Below are 10,225 nucleotides of genomic sequence, written 5' to 3' on the forward strand. Positions count from 1 at the left end.
CAACATAGCCTATAAAATCCATAAAATACAGCAAGTTTTAAATGATTCCAGTTGATAGAACACATGGGTTTGCCAAACAACAGACACTGGATAATTTTTGTGTATTAGTGAGGGTTCACCAGAGAAGCAGAACCAATAGGACATACAGAGATATATTCAAGAGGAGATTTATTATAGGAATTGGCTCACACAATTATGGAGGCCAATAAGTCCCATGATCTGATGTCTGTGAGCTGGAGATCCAGGAAAGCCCATGGTGTAATTCAGTCCAAGTCCAAAGGCCTGAGAATCAGGGACCAATGGTGTAAGTGCTGGTTAGAGTCCAAAGACCCAAGAACCTGTCTGAGCAGGAGAAGATAGATGGCCCAGCTCAAGCAAAGAGAGCAAACGTACCCTTTCTCTGCCTTTTTGTTCTATGCAGGCCCTCAAGAGATTGGATGCTGCCTAGCCACATTGGTGAGGGCAATCTTTTAAACTCAGTCTACCAAGTCAAAAGCTAATCTCTTCTGGAAACACCCCCACAGACACACCCAGAAATAATGTTTTACCAGTTATCTGGGCAACCCTTAGCCCAGTCAAGTTGACACAAAAAATTAACCATCATAATGTGATTCACTCTTTCTATAAATTATTTCTAAAACTGTGCTGTGCAGTAGAAAATATAATTATGGTTTAGTGAAACAGACACAAGAAATTCTTCTTTATGGCATCTGTAGAAAAAAAAATTCCCAACAGTTTGACATGGGGTAGATAAACAAATGGGGATTTGTTTTTTAAAAACCCTGATATCGATCAGCTCTCCAGTACCGAATCTATTTCGTCTCCATCTCTGTGAGAACTGGCTGTGGCAGTGCCAATGCTGTGCCCCTTCCTGAATTGTTGGTTCAGGAGAAGGTGACCCCCTAGAAGAAAAGGTGGATGTGAAATCTGTGAACCGTAATGGTGTAGAAAAGCCCCTCTGCTGGGCCAGATCCACACATCCTAGGGGAGATTAAGTTGGAGGCTCCCATCCACACAGTAACTAGAGTTATTCAGTGAAAAAAGAGCATATTACTTTTCTAGAAATTTTGTAGAAAGGACAAACAAAATCTTGAAAATAAGATAAGCTCACTAAAATAATGTCTCTGAAACCCCAAGCTTTCAACATAAAAAAAATTAACCTAGAGAAGTAAATACTATGTATATATTTTTGTTCTAGTCTTAATGATCCTACATATTCTTGTATCTTGAACTTCTGAGCACTATAGCACCAGAAAATGTGAATAAGTAAGCGTTTCTTACTTTTATCCCTACTGCTGGCAGAGGGGGCTTTACTCCTGAAAGATTTCATTGAATATTGGATAAATGGCATTCAGGAGGTTATTTGGCTTTTGAAACTGGGCCAGGTATGTTGGTTTCGTACCCAACAACCATTTATTCTTCTTTGCTCACAAATCCTGATTTCACTGGGGTTTCCCCCTTTGGCTCTGGTGTAACTCCTGATTCATCTTAGTCAATCACCGGAGTTCCAATTTTCTAGCCTATAATTGGGTATGGGGGTGGGCATGAGAACCAATGAGAATTAAGAGGAGATCTGGTGGGCATTTTCTAGCAAAGAAATTCTTCTTTAAAAAAGACAAATGATAAGCAATTTGTCTCTTATTTGACTGCACATCTACATTTGCCAATGATGTTTGCAGTTTGGGAAATCATCTCACGAATTTGAGGGGAGCTTGATAAGAACAAGGCCAACATGCTGAGGTTGGCATAGTGGAATGAAGAATAAACCAAGGTCCTGATGCCCTTGAGCTGTGTCATTGAGCCACGCTAGAGCCAACCTATGCCAGGAAATATTGTTACGTAAGTTGTAATTGCCCTTACTGTTTATGCAAGGTGAGGTAGCCTTTTCTGTTATTTACAGCCCAAGTCATCCTACTTGATACAATAGCAATCTTTAAGGGTCTTGGCTTAAAACCACTCAACTGGCCCTTGTAAGATTTGGAGGCCGGGGGCAGAAAGGATTTGAGAAATTCAACTTCCCAAACAGCCTAGTGGGAGGAGGGATGATAAATGTGAAACGAGGAGGCCGTGAGGTGTGACATCAAGGCTATTTCTAGAAATCTATCTGAGGTGCAAAATCGCCATTACCCATTTCAAGAGAACCTTCTAACACTGCTGGAGGTGCCTACTGGCTGATGATTCCAGGTTCCGGCTACTGTGGTTTAATTAGCAATGGGGCTCTTTCCTGCATCAAAAGTACAAAATTCACTGTTTTTTCTTTTCTCCTGAGGTACAAACACTGTCCAAGATGCGTGACACAGCACCACCCACCCTGCAGCAATATTGGAGTCTCAGAGGTTGAGCTGCTTGTTTTGCAATTTAAAAAGGGTGGGAGACTTTCTACAGCTTTTCCTGAGTGAATACAACAGTCCCAAGCAGCTGATAACTGCCAAAGAACAAAAGAACCTGATCTTTTGTTTTGTTTTGTTTGCTTATTTGTTAGTTTCTCTTAACATTGGAAAGAGCTGGTGGCTAAGGAAGGCTCTGAGGCTTCCAACTGCGAGGCTGTGCTGGACACACTGAGGTAGGTCTTGGGGCTGCCATGAATTCCAGTGCAGGAGGGGAGATGTCTACCCAAGACAGACAGAAGGACTTGCTCCAGAATTTCATTCCTAGGAAGGCCATGCTCTGCAAGGTCCTGCCAAACTAGGAAAATACCCAGAGCAACAGATACCCATCCCTGCACCCTGCTCCCCACTCCATCCAACCACGGAAGGCTGATGGCAAGTTGGATCCTGATGTGCACTGTTATCACCACTCTACTGCAGCTAGCTTTACAGAGACATGAAGACATGTCTTAATTTTGGGGGGAGGGGAAGGGTAGTGGGGAAGAAATATTCTAGCTCCTAGCAATATGTTTCAGACTGTGCCCAGGAATTATTAAAGGAGATTCAGAAAATGCAGTGCTCTCTTCCTAGCCCTGCTGTCTCTCACTTTCCTCTGGTGTTCACGTCTGCAGCTAGGCTTCCGCGTCTCCAAGACTCCCTGGGTCCCTGGACTAGAGCAAGGCAGGTGAGAGGGAGGCTAGCTTCTCACCTGTTATGATTTTCCTCTGTCGATAATTGAGATGGACTCTGATGGGGAGGAAAGTGTAAAAAAGGGTCTTGGACTCTTCCTGTTTCCAGCTTTCCTTTGTGTCTGCGTTAATCAACTGCCCGATGCTTTAGTCACAGCTTGCTGCAGTCCAGAGAAATACTTGGGATTTAGAAATCAAACAAAAGGAGAATCACCCAGAAATCAGATTTAAATCTGCAGTGACTAAAGTTGCTTTGTTAAGGAAATAAAAGTGGTAAGAAGCTTTTTCTTCTAAGGCTACTGAACAGTTGTAGCTGGCACAAACAGGTTTGGGGCTGTTTGCATTGAGTGATGTGAAACCCACCTTGCATGTGGAAACAGGCTGTATTTACTTTGATTTTAAAGTTCTTGCAATCGCTCAGAAAATGGGGCAACAACTCCTTGCTCTGATTTAGAAGAACTGATGCTTTCCCTGTTAACTGTCAAGGCTCAAAATAATACAAACTTGCTTTTGGTTGGATCCCAAATGCCACCCTCACATCAGGAAAATGAGAAGACAGATATGCCATGGGAGCCCAGTGTAGGCAAAAATTACAATGCGTGTCACACTGTCATTTTCCAAAGTGACTTTTTAAAATAGCAAATAAATAAATAAAGCCAGAAAACCCCCACAGAGACATGTTAATGCCTCAACCTGGAACAATAAAGCTCTGTTAAAAACACTTGCCATTAGCCACCATCTGCTGTCAGCAGTTGGGGGTAGTCTTTATGTCCTCTTGACAGCTTTGCCTCATTCCCCCTTGATGAAGCAAAAACACTACGGTGGACAAAGCATTCAGGGGTAAGGATCCCTCAGTACTGCAGCTTTTCAGAGCTCCGAGCTTGGTGGCCAAGAGTCAATAGTCTGTTCAGGGTGCTCAGGGGTGCATATTGAATTGGAAAAAAATTGCTAACTGTATTTCCTTCCCCACACATACTGCTCCGTTCCTGTCAGCATTTTCTGCGCAGATCAGAGGTAAGGTGGGTTCCCTGTCCTTGACATATTTGGGGATTTAGGAAAATAAGAAAATGGCTTTCTCGCTCGGCTCTGATAAATGAGGGAAGCTGTGTGCCGCAGCAAGATTCTCTTGATCGGAATTCCCCCAGTGCACCTGCATTTTTTTCCCCATTTGAACTTGTACTTTTAGACAATTTAGTAAATATAATTCTTGTTCACACCAAAAATAAAGTTATTTTCTCCTTGTAGGGCTGTAGGTTAAGAAATCTTAAAAAACATTAGCAAGATAGATGACAGAGTCCCGTGCTCCCTGACAATTTGGTGAAGAACGCTTGTGCAGAAAGAGGCCCAAAGATGCTATTAATATTCTGAGTGCATTGAGACCACTGTTTTCCATTTTTCAGATATAATCTTACTGCATATGAAGAATATGACTAGAGAAGGGAACGCAATGCAGGTAGAATGTCTGAATGACACTCACGTGTTGTCTTTTTTCCCCTGTCTGGCTCTCTGTGATGGCACAGAGCCATGAAATGCACTGGATGTTCTAGAATGGTCCTTCTTCAGTTTTTGGACTACGTGAACTTCTTTGGGACAAAGCTCCTGCATTCTTTTGTGAACCTGCTTGTCACAGTAGGGGAAATGGACTGAAGCCATAGACACAGTCACCAGGCAGGCGGTTTCTTCAGTCATCTTCAATCCCAAGGGTAGTGCCCTCTGATCCACTCCAATCATGGTTATTGAGGTCATGCCCTGTGACTTTGTTTTTGTGCCCTCAGGAAGTACACTGAGAGAGAAAGTGGGATGCAGGGGAGGAGCCCAGGCCGGCCGATCAGATATACTTTCTTTCACCGACAATTTCTCATTCTCCTTACAGCTATCCAAGGACAGTATTCCTTTGCATTAATCTCTAAAGATGGTGTACTTTCCATTTAAACGAGTGATAATAGGGACAACATCACTTTGAATCCATCCTGAGCACTCATGCTCTATTGGGAAAAGTTGCTCTAAGCACAAAACGTTCTCTCTTCTTTTCTTTTCCTCTTTTTTGGGTCACAGTTTTAAAATTTATTCTTTGCTCTTCTTTTTCCAACCTTAAACTGGCCATGGATTCACCCAGACCAAAAGTGCCACACTGTATACTGGTCTGCAGTCGTCTGGAAAACTCTAGGGAACCAGCAGACATTCTTCTTAAGGGCAAGAACCACTGCTCTAGGAATTGATGTTCTCTTGAAAGATTCCAATAATGAATATTTTGCATACATATATGATTCATGGGTCAAAAGTTTCCTTCATCTAGTTGTACCATGATGGTCTCTCAGGCAACATGAAGGACCTAAGCCTAGAATAACTTTAATAACGGGAGTTTATTGCAATCCCTGTGGTATATCACTTGCCCTCATGGAGAATAAGAATGCCCACTGTTTGGAATATTGCTCAGACTCAAAGAAGGAATTGTCTCAGTGCAAATCAGTAATCATAATTCCCAGGAGAGAGGATATGATCAGGTTAGTTTTCACCATTATGTACCAAACACCCGACATAAACACTACCATTATCCTCATTTTACAGATAAGGAAGTTAGGCACAGCAAGGTTAAGCTACTTGCCCAAGGTCACCCAGTAACCTTGGAGGAGCCAGAATGCTGGCGTAGGGCCCATGCTATTAATTGACAGCTCATTCAAACATGCATGCTGGCCAAGGCTTATTGGGGATCCCCGATTCAGTCAGGGAGGCTGATGAAGGTGAATAATGCTCCACTGGGTCCTAGAGGCCCCTTGCTCTGCTGGTTACATTTCTTTGATTGCTGGATCCTGGGGAAGTTCCAGGATCCTCAGGGAAGTGCTGGTGTAGCCGTTTTAGGGCTGGAGGGAGAGGCTGTTTTCCAATTGGTAAGGAGGAAGTATTTTGATATTTTAATTATGGGCCGTCCCCAGCGGCACGTACAGCCCTCTGAACACGTATGCACACTTACAGGACTCAAATGCAGCTTAGTTCTCCTTGATTGAAAGTCCCTTTTCCTTTAGGCAAAAATAAAGGCACCGGTTATACCACCTTCCCTCCAACACATGCATTCTCCTGTTTCAGTAACCAGTAATGAACAATTGGTAATGAACAATTTATTTCAGAATCAAACAATATCTACATGTGTAATTTTGGACTCTGTATCCAAAATTAGTTCATATGTTAGTTCATATGAGATTAGTTCAGATAGCAAAGTTCACATGTATAACTCATTTCCTAAGATGATTATTATAAGGGAAAACTATGTTCTGAGGACCAGACGGCATCTCCTTTTGCATTTAAAAGGTACAGGTCTGGTTAACAATGCAGTAGTTCTAGCTAAGTTGAGCCCAAGTGAAATTAGGAAAGAGTCAAATATATTTAGAACTCATTTATAAAAAGACTTCATTTAATGAGATTAGCAAGCCTTGAAAGAATGAAGAAGGCATATACTGGTGTAAAGCTAAAATTACCACCCAGTACTTTAAACACGTGTGCTGACTTAAATATGTTACTGAATGCAAATAACACACTCTAAGAGAAAAACTGTTTTAGGAGTAACACCCATTGAAAACAAATTGTGATTTCAAGTCCAATGTTGTAATCATCTTTCACACACAAGGTCCGTATTATACTAGTGGAGGAATTGACTGACTTCATCAAATATAAGCCAAAAACAGCCTTTCCCCTCCCCCACCAAATTCTGAGTTTGCTATTGTAACCTGGACAAGGTAAAACACCTCCTTTTTATGCCTTGTAAGTTTCACTAGTAGGCAGTTCAAGAGTTAAAAAACAACCGTCACAACCATCCAGGGCAGTCAAAGTGGTTTTCAGTTGCTTCCCCTTCACCTATCAGAAAAGATGCATTAAGGAGATTCTGCAAGGTCCTGAAGCAGGCAGGATTCTGGGTTAGTTCCCAGGGTCTCAGAGGCAATTCTTCTGGAATTATTTCTAATTCAGAGAAGACAGCTTTAAGGAAGGAAGGAGGCAAATCTCTTGGATGTGCTATCACCTGGAGAAGCTTCAGAGCCTCACCCTCTCTTTTTTTAAAAAAAACTGTAATAAACAGGCCTAATGGCATACCTTGAAATTGCCTTGGAGGATCAAACTCCAGCGTGATGAAAGTGTGAAAACTCCATTTTTCTCTTATTAAAATGGTCCCAAGCTTGGGGCATTTAATTTGGAAAGTCTGGTTTTGTTTGTCTCCAGTTCTCCATGAATAGGGGACCAGCATCTGCCGATTGTCAAAGTTGCGGGGCGGCGGGGGGGTGGGGGGGAGACAGGATTGAACACATCTGATGTGGCAGCTCTTCTCACCTCCCAAGTCTTTACATTTTCCATGTTGTGCCTGAATTATATGCCCAGGAGAATTTAAGTCCTCTTCTCTGATAGCCTTGTAGCTTATATCAACTCTGAGTTTTAGAAGAAATAAGGAAAACTTACAGTGTTGAAAATGGTCCCTTTGTGACAACAGTATCCCTCAGTTTGATACCTACTCAGGTTGAGAGCATTCCCTTAACCTCAAACGTGCCAGTCCTTCGTAAACCACTTCTCCTCTAGAGGATGGAAGTACGGCCCAGCTCAATACTCTAATCCCAGTTACAAGCCAATGGGGTGGATTCCTGAGCTTCAGGTTAAGACTTACTTCCTTGACTGTAAAGGACAAAGGGGGCTTCCCTGGTGGCGCAGTGGTTGAGAATCTGCCTGCCAATGCAGCGGACACGGGTTCGAGCCCTGGTCTGGGAAGATCCCACATGCCGCGGAGCAACTGGGCCCATGAGCCACAACTACTGAGCCTGCGCGTCTGGAGCCTGTGCTCCGCAACAAGAGAGACTGCGACAGTGAGAGACCCGAGTAACGCGATGAAGAGTGGCCCCCGCTCGCCGCCCTCGCACAGAAATGAAGACCCAACACAGCCCTAAATAAATAAATTTAAAGGACAAAGGTCACTCTGGTTTGACATATTCCATTCTGGGGGGGGGGGCATTTTCTTCTCTATTAGAACTGCGGTGTTTTACGGTACACGGGCCTCTCACTGCTGCAGCCTCTCCCGTTGCGGAGCACAGGCTGCGGACGCGCTAGCTCAGCAGCCATGGCTCATGGGCCCAGCCGCTCCGCAGTATGTGGGATCCTCTTGGACCCGGGCGCGAACCCGTGTCCCCTGCATCGGCAGGCGAACTCTCAACCACTGCGCGACCAGGGAAGCCCAGAACTGTCGTGTTTTAAATGAGGACAACAATGAGTAATGACCAAGGATAAAGGTAGAACTGAGGTCAAAGAAAAACCTAATCATAACTTCTGAACCTTCTACCACCATCTTAATGCAATCTGAAATATAATTTCTATTCTAGGACAGGTGAGAAAACTCTGCCGTAATCCAGTCAATCTTAGGGGTTTTTTCTTCCCCTCACCTGCTAAAAATCACCCAGTGCAAGAAGCTGAGAAGCACTTCTGGTGGGATATTCATACTGTGGTATATCTAACTTTGTCAGACTTTTGTCTATATATTTGTGTTGCTTCTCGACTCTTTCAGAGGTGGCCCAAGTCAACTGGTTCATTCTACAGAAGAAGAAACTGAGCTGTCTGAGAGAGGAAGTGACTTAGCTAAGATTCCAGTGTGAGAGAGAGGAAAACCTGAGATTAGATGTCAACATTCTCAATACTTATTTGAGTTCATTACCACCCCATGCCCAGTGATACAATTCACCACTTAAATAAAAATCAAGTTATAGTAGCAACTTCCAATCCACTGAATGGGAAAAAGGTTTGGTGGATAAATATCCATGCAAGAGGAAGGAGAAGAATCTAGGGGGAAAAAAGTTCAGTCTAACTTTGTTCCCCAAGCTCACAATATACTTTTCTCAAATAATTTATTTTTATATACCAGGTACAATTTTACATTCAACATGAGACGGAAGTAGGGTGCGTTTCCAATCGAAGGTTAATCCAAGGTAGGTCATGGGTAGAATTTTATTGGGAAGGGAATGGAAAACATGTGTTTGAAGTAACCTAGAAGACACTCACTGCTTATTTCAGACGCCTCATGTCTCAAGTCCATTCATGATCCAGCTCTCTAAACCATAGACATAGCCATCACTCATCAAGAATAAAATCTGAAGCCTAATTTATTTTTCTACAGCAGTTCAGTAGATTGTCTTCCCAGTTTAAAAAATGTATAAATCAGGGCTTCTTTTAAGAACATCTATGTGCTAGGGGAATTTAATGTTTTCATTTTGAATTAAGGTAAAATCTACATGCAGAACAGTGCATATAAGTGTTTCTTTTGCTGAATCATCACAGACTGAACACATTCACATAAGCAACACCTAGATCAGGAAACAGCACATTACTAGTATGCCCTCTGGCCCTCTGTCAGTCACTAACAAACCCCCCCCCAGTAATCACGCTGCTGCTTTCTAACCACATGCTAGTATCTCCTGTTTTGTACTTATAAATGGAATGATGTAGTATGTACTTTTTGGGGTGTGATTTCTTTTGCTTAGTCTTGTGTTTGTGGGAATCATCCGTATTGTTGCATGTATTTCTAATTGTTCATCCACGGTGCAACTATATTACAGCTTACTTAACCAATCGACTCTTGTTGGGTGTTTAGGTATTTATCGTAAAGATTTTTTATTGTGTTGAATTGTTTGTAGAAAACATTGTCTCAAAGGCAATACATTCACCTTTAAAAGAGTGGTATATTCCACTAAAGGAAAATACTAGCTCACACTACGGAATTATTTTCCAAAATCTAGTTTGTTTTTCTCTGCATGTGTGTGTACATTTTAACTTACTGTCTTCCCAACCAGCAGTTTCCATTGAGCCTTTCAGAGGCTAGAACCTCAGGCTGCGCTAAGGAGCCTGCTGCAGTCAAAATGAATGGCTAGATGACTGTGACATTAGTAAACAGGTAATTCATTTCCCATGTCATTGTTCCTCACCTCAAGCTGGTTAGCCAACTCTTTTCGAAAACCCCAACTTGTTTGACCTACTACAAGTTACAGTCCATTTCGAGTCATTCGGTGTAAAATACAATCTTGTCAAAGTGAAGACACCTGCTCCCGGCAGGAGGGTTACGCACCAACTGCCAAGTCCTTTGTTACGGTGTCTAGAAACAAAATGATCTTTCCATCTGGAATGTGTCTACAACTGTGACTGCTGGCCTTG

At 42.6% G+C, this 10,225-nt stretch overlaps 1 long non-coding RNA gene across 2 annotated transcripts; it reads left to right on the forward strand.

Moving 5' to 3' along the window:
• The first annotated feature begins 2,548 nt into the window (after window positions 1–2,548).
• On the forward strand, window positions 2,549–9,928 carry LOC132596759 (uncharacterized). 2 transcript variants are annotated; one of them, XR_011377289.1, is made up of 4 exons: window positions 2,549–2,563; window positions 4,049–4,069; window positions 8,943–9,006; window positions 9,868–9,918. It is a non-coding gene; the product is annotated as an uncharacterized lncRNA (long non-coding RNA). The 2 variants fall into 2 exon arrangements; XR_011377288.1 differs by lacking the exon at window positions 2,549–2,563 and adding an exon at window positions 4,456–4,508 and having other exon boundaries at window positions 2,869–4,069; window positions 9,868–9,928.
• Window positions 9,929–10,225: the final 297 nt, after the last annotated feature.

This window comes from Globicephala melas, chromosome 2 (assembly GCF_963455315.2).
Source record: "Globicephala melas chromosome 2, mGloMel1.2, whole genome shotgun sequence".
NCBI lineage: Eukaryota > Metazoa > Chordata > Mammalia > Artiodactyla > Delphinidae > Globicephala > Globicephala melas.